The sequence below is a fragment of the Oncorhynchus tshawytscha genome, linkage group LG20, assembly GCF_018296145.1.
Source record: "Oncorhynchus tshawytscha isolate Ot180627B linkage group LG20, Otsh_v2.0, whole genome shotgun sequence".
NCBI lineage: Eukaryota > Metazoa > Chordata > Actinopteri > Salmoniformes > Salmonidae > Oncorhynchus > Oncorhynchus tshawytscha.
The window spans coordinates 28,109,129-28,115,883 of record NC_056448.1 but is presented as its reverse complement, the minus strand read 5'-3'; positions in this window follow the sequence as shown (position 1 = coordinate 28,115,883).

Here is a 6,755-nt window from a genome sequence, read left to right as displayed (position 1 = left end):
ACCAAAGAGCTGTGAAAGGACACCAGAAACAAAATTGTAGACCTGCACCTGGCTGGGAAGACTGAATCTGCAATAGGTAAGCAGCTTGGTTTGAAGAAATCAACTGTGGGAGCAATTATTAGGAAATGGAAGACATACAAGGCCAATGATAATCTCCCTCGATCTGGGGCTCCACGCAAGATCTCACCCCGTGGGGTCAAAATGATCACAAGAACGGTGAGCAAAAATCCCAGAACCACACCTAGTGAATGACCTGCAGAGAGCTGGGACCAAAGTAACAAAGCCTGCCATCAGTAACACACTACGCCGCCAGGGACTCAAATCCTGCAGTGCCAGACGTGTCCCCCTGCTTAAGCCAGTACATGTCCAGGCCCATCTGAAGTTTTCTAGAGAGCATTTGGATGATCCAGAAGAAGATTGGGAGAATGTCATATGGTCAGATGAAACCAAAATATAACTTTTTGGTAAAAACTCAACTCGTCCTGTTTGGAGGACAAAGAATGCTGAGTTGCATCCAAAGAACACCATACCTACTGTGAAGCATGGGGGTGGAAACATCATGCTTTGGGGCTGTTTTTCTGCAAAGGGACCAGGACGACTGATCCGTGTAAAGGAAAGAATGAATGGGGCCATGTATTGTGAGATTTTGAGTGAAAACCTCCTTCCATCAGCAAGGGCATTGAAGATGAAACGTGGCTGGGTCTTTCAGCATGACAATGATCCCAAACACACCGCCCGGGCAACGAAGGAGTGGCTTCGTAAGAAGCATTTCAAGGTCCTGGAGTGGCCTAGCCAGTCTCCAGATCTCAACCCCATAGAAAATCTTTGGAGGGAGTTGAAAGTCCGTGTTGCCCTGCAACAGCCCCAAAACATCACTGTTCTAGGGGAGATCTGCATGGAGGAATGGGCCAAAATACCAGCAACAGTATCTCAATACTTTGTTATATATACTTTGTTGGCAATGACAGAGGTCAAACATTTTCTGTAAGTCTTCACAAGGTTTTCACACACTGTTGCTGGTATTTTGGCCCATTCCTCTATGCAGATCTCCTCTAGAGCAGTGATGTTTTGTGGCTGTTGCTGGGCAACACGGACTTTCAACTCCCTCCAAAGATTTTCTATGGGGTTGAGGGATAACTCCAAGCTGGCTGTCATATGCGGGATAACTCCAAGCGGCTGTCATATGCTTTTTACTGAGGAGTGGCTTCCCTCTGGCCACCATAAAGGCCTGATTGGTAGAGTGCTACAGAGATGGGAGAACCTTCCAGAAGAACAATCATCTCCACAGAGGAACTCTGGAGCTCTGTCAGAGTGAGCAACGGGTTCTTGGTCATCTCACTGACCAAGGCTCTTCTCCCCTGATTACTCAGATTGGCCAGGTGTCCAGCTCTATGAAGAATCTTCTTCCATTTAAGAATGATGGAGGTCACTGTGTTCTTGAGGGCCTTCAATGCTACAGAAATGTTTTGGTACCCTTCCGCAGATCTGTGCCTCGACACAATCCTGCCTCAGAGTCCTACGGACAATTATTTCGATCTCCTGGCTTGGTTTTTGCTCTGATATGCACTGTCAACTGTGGGACCTTATACAGACAGGTGTTGCCTTTCTAAATCATGTCCAATTGCATTTACCACAGGTGGACTCCAATCAAGTTGTAGAAACATCTCAAGGATGGTCAATGCACTTGAGCTCAATTTCGAGCCTCATAGCAAAGGGTCTGAATACTTATGTAAAAAAGGTATTTATGTTTTTTTATTTGTAATACATTTGCAAATATTTCATATGAGGGCCTCCCGGGTGGCGCAGTGGTTAAGGGCACTGTACTGCAGCACCAGCTGTGCCACCAGAGATTCTGGGTTCGCGCCCAGGCTCTGTCGTAACCGGCCGAGACCGGGAGGTCCATGGGGCGACGCACAATTGGCTTAGCGTCCTCCGGGTTAGGGAGGGTTTAGCCGGTAGGGATATCCTTGTCTCATCCCGCACCAGCGACTCCTGTGGCAGGCGGGCGCAGTGCGCACTAACCAGGGTTGCCAGGTCAAAAGTAACAGTCAGTATCTGGTGTGGCCACCAGCTGCATTAAATACTGCAGTGCATCTCCTCCTCATGGACTGCACCAAATTTGCCAGTTCTTGCGGTGAGATGTTACCCCACTCTTCCAGCAAGTTCCCAGACATTTCTGGGGGGAATGGCCCTAGCTCTCACCCTCCGATCCAACAGGTCTCAGACGTGCTCAATGGGATTGAGATTCGGCTCTTCACTGGCCATGTCAGAACACTGACATTCCTGTCTTGCAGGAAATCACGCACAGAATAAGCAGTATGGCTGGTGGCATTGTCATACTGGAGCGTTATGTCAGGATGAGCCTGCAGGAAGGGTACCACATGAGGGAGGAGGAGGTCTTCCCTGTAACGATTGCCTGCAACCCTCCACCTCCAAATCGATCCCACTCCAGAGTACAGGCCCCGGTGTAACGCTCATTCCTTCGACGATAAACGCGAATCCGACCATCACCTCTGGTGAGACAAAACCGCGACTTGTCAGTGAAGAGCACTTTTTGCCAGTCCAGTCTGGTCCAGCGACGGTAGGTTTGTGCCCATAGGCGACGTTGTTGCCGGTGATGTCTGGTGACGACCTTACCTTACAACAGGCCTACAAGCCCTCAGTCCAGCCTCTCTCAGCCTATTGCGGACAGTTTGAGCACTGATGGTTTGTTTTGCAGTTGTTGGGCAGTTGTTGTTGCCATACTGTACCTGTCCCACAGGTGTGATGTTCGGATGTACCGATCCTGTGCAAGTGTTGTTACACGTGGTCTGCCACTGCGAGGACGATCAGCTGTCCGCCCTGTCTCCCTGTACCACTGTCTTAGGCGTCTCACAGTACAGACATTGCAATTTATTGGCCACATCTGCAGTCCTCATGCCTCCTTGCAGCATGCCTAAGGCACGTTCACGCAGATGAGCAGGGACCCTGGGCATCTTTCTTTTGGTGTCAGTAGAAAGGCCTCTTTAGTGTCCTAAGTTTTCATACTGTGACCTTAATTGCCTACCGTCTGTAAGCTGTTAGTGTCTTAACGACCGTTCCACAGGTGAATGTTCATTAATTGTTTATGGTTCATCGAACAAGCATGGGAAACAGTTTTGTGAGGAGGTTAATTAAAACCTATTATGGCTGCGATCCCCGTACAGGGATCAACATCCGGGGAAATTTCAGAGTGACTAACTAAAAATACAACGTCGTAACATTAAACATTCTTGAAAATACAAGTGTCTTACATCCTTCAAAATATTAGAATCTTGGTAATCAAACTGTGTTTTCAGATTTAAAATAGCTATTACAGAGAACGAAGGCCATGCTTTTGTTTGAGAAGAGCGATCAACAACAACAAACATTTTCCGCCATGACAGTTTTGACACATTCACATCTGAAGGTAGAATTATGACTTACATTCTGATATCTTGCTCTTATTTCTCTTCCTGAGGGTCCCAATGATCACATGAAGTGCCGTTTTCTTTGATAAAATCCATTTTTATAGCCTAAAACGAAACATTTTGTAAACCGTTTGTGTCGTGAATTCCATCACTATCAACTTTTGACGGAACGTTCGACATAATTACACACACTAAACAATCGTTTATCTCGTCATAGTTGGTTTCATTGCAAGTGTTTTTTCAACGATTTCATTGAAGACATCATGGTGAATAAATCAGGAAAAGCGAAGTCCAAGTCTAAGTATACAGATTTGCACCAGATTATAGAAGAGATTGATCGGGAAAGTGAGACAGATTTTTTGTTTGAGGAATCTTTGAGTGAACACAGTTATGATTCAAACATTGAGGAGCTGTTTCTGCAAGGACAGGACGTACTTCTGGACTGGTAAGTGCTAATGCCGTTTTATGAAATATAAAATATATATATATATATATATATATATATATATATATATTGTTTTTGCAAAAATATATATAGAGATTTTTTTGCAATTTGTAATGAAATGTGTAAAGTACACATTGGCTTTAGTGTGTATGTGTATCTATGTGTACGACTCATAACCTGTGTGTGTGTGTGTTGTTTGGGTGTGTGTGTGTGTTTGTTTGTTTGTGTGTATATATATATATATATATATATATATATTGTTTTAGATTCCGTCTCTCACGGTTGAAGTGTACCTATGATAAAAATTACAGACCTCTACATGCTTTGTAAGTAGGAAAACCTGCAAAATCGGCAGTGTATCAAATACTTGTTCTCCCCACTGTAGCTTGGACTGTAGCCTATAAAAGCCTATTCCTGCTCTTTTCCCGTGATCCATCAAACACATTTGGTGTGTCGTCATAGTGTCTCTGACTTTTGGTCAGACCCGTTCAGGTGGAACAAACTTAAACTTGCTCCTTTTTTCAATGCTGATTTGAATGGCATTGAGAGAACAGAGAAGTGTCAAAGATTTTTCATTTTCTTGTAATCCCTTACATGTAACGGAATACATGGAATCCGTTATTCCCCAACCCTGGGTGTTGGTGAGCTCCTGCCCAAATCAAGCACGGCTTCTTATCCTTTGTACAAATAGCCTACAGCTGTGGCTGAGGGCCCGGAATATTTTATACAATGTTGAAAATTCTCTAGCACAAGCAATGGGCTGGACCCATGTTAGGGAAATCCTCAAAATTTCAGTTTCATAAAAAGTTACGAGAAAGGTTATTGCGGTTACTAAAACAGAAAACTTTTTCTCTGAATAATATATTTTTGTTCTGCATACAGATATGTTTTGTCTACATTGTTGCAAAGTGGTCAAAGTAACTGTTGCATTTACTGTAAGTAGAATGCCGGAAGTGATGTCACAATGCGTCCTTTTAGAATCTTAAGGAAATGCAATGAAAGTGAATGAAGATTGAGATAAAGGACAAAGTTGAATAGTTTAAAAAGGTATAAAAGATACAAAGAAGTTGTTTACAAACACTATTCCAGACCAATCTGTATGTTTTAAAGTTTGAATGACGTTTCTAGCTTAAACAGTGTAGGAGTAGTAGCGTTGAGAACAAGTAGTATGACGAAGATATGGAATTGGACATTTGTTTTTCGTAAGTCCCATTAACAATAAGTCAGAAGTATGTTGAAGATTTAAAGTTGCGACTCTTGCATCGCAAGCCCTTAATTAAACCACAAACAATACAAGAGCACACACAAACAATTAGATTTCTTATTTGAAACATTTACCATAATTTTTTTGTAATGTTCTGTAACTTTATGGCACAAATACCTTTTTAAAGATCTTTAAAAAAAAATATTTTAAATGATATCCTCCAGACCAAATATAAGTCCCATTTAGTAAATGCAATACTTGTTTGTACTAAATAGATATGTAGCGCCACCTGCTGTATGTAATGCAACATGCAGGACTGTGACAAAGTGCTGTAAATGTACTTGACTTGAAGTATGTATAATTCACTACCAACACTACTTACTCTACATTAGCACCCCTAATTTGAGAAATCAAGCAGCTCTTCCATTGCTGAATCCATGGATTATACATTCATACAAATGGACATTTCAGTATTAATGAGTATGAGCTAAAAAGTTATTGTAGTGATAATATATAGTGCATGGTGTTTCACATTGCGGTGTAAATGTCTCTACATATGAACAATGGTGACAAAATAAACAAAACAATAATTCTACACTACAGGCATAGAAGTGAGCTCACTTAGCTTGCGTAGAAAAGCATTTCCTTGTATTGTTCACTGTGAGCGTTTAAGAAATGGTACAATACACAAATGAACAAAGACTATTTGGTTATTAGGTAAATCCATTTGAATTCAATCACTTTTTGACAGCAACCTTTTTGATTTGAATGAAAACTTCCATACATATTTTCCCAGTGCTCAGAAAATAACTTTTTGGAACTGAATGCCAAAACATTCAAGAGATAAAGGTGCTCAAAGTTGACTGTATTGCAAATCCCACCATACAATGAGACAATTTAAAAGCTTACAAACAGGGTTGTCAAATTTTTTTAAATACAATGTCATTGTTTACCTTAAATGTAAATTATAAAAGATTGTGAACTCCATTTTTGCTAAGAACCTAATTTACTTCTGAGGTTTTTATGTTGTGCCGGCCATCGGTTGAGACACAAAATGCTCTTGAATACCGGGTGAGTGTCGCGTTTTGGCAATAAATATACTAAAATGGGAATCCAATGGAAATTTTTATTTTCAAATGTTACCACTAAAATGGTTGGAGGTCCACACATTTAAGAATGCTGACTTGAATGGGAATATCTGTTGTTTGAAATTGTACTGTCGTTCCTCCATAGGAAACTTATTGAAATAATAGAAATATAGATAATAGAATAGACATCTGTGGTAGTAATTAGAAGTTCAAATTTCAATTTCAATGGTGTACCAGTAAAATTGTATTGGTCTGAAGGGATAAAGTAGGTCCATTCTATGAATTCTACTTCAATGATTTAACAATGACACCAACCGTGTATTCAAGAGCACGTTGTGTCTCAACTACAACATGCACGAATATGAAAAATATCAGAATTTGAGTTTAGATAATTGACATTAAAGGTTAAGATATTACAATTTTTGTTTTGGCATTCGGGTCCAAAAAGTTCCTTTCTGACTACTTCTTCCATTGGCAAACATGTCTGGAAAGTTATGTTTAAATCAAAAGGGATGTGTTCAAAAAGGGATTGAATTCAAATGGATTTACCCTTTTCACAGACCATCAAACTTCATAGAAACGGTTTTGGA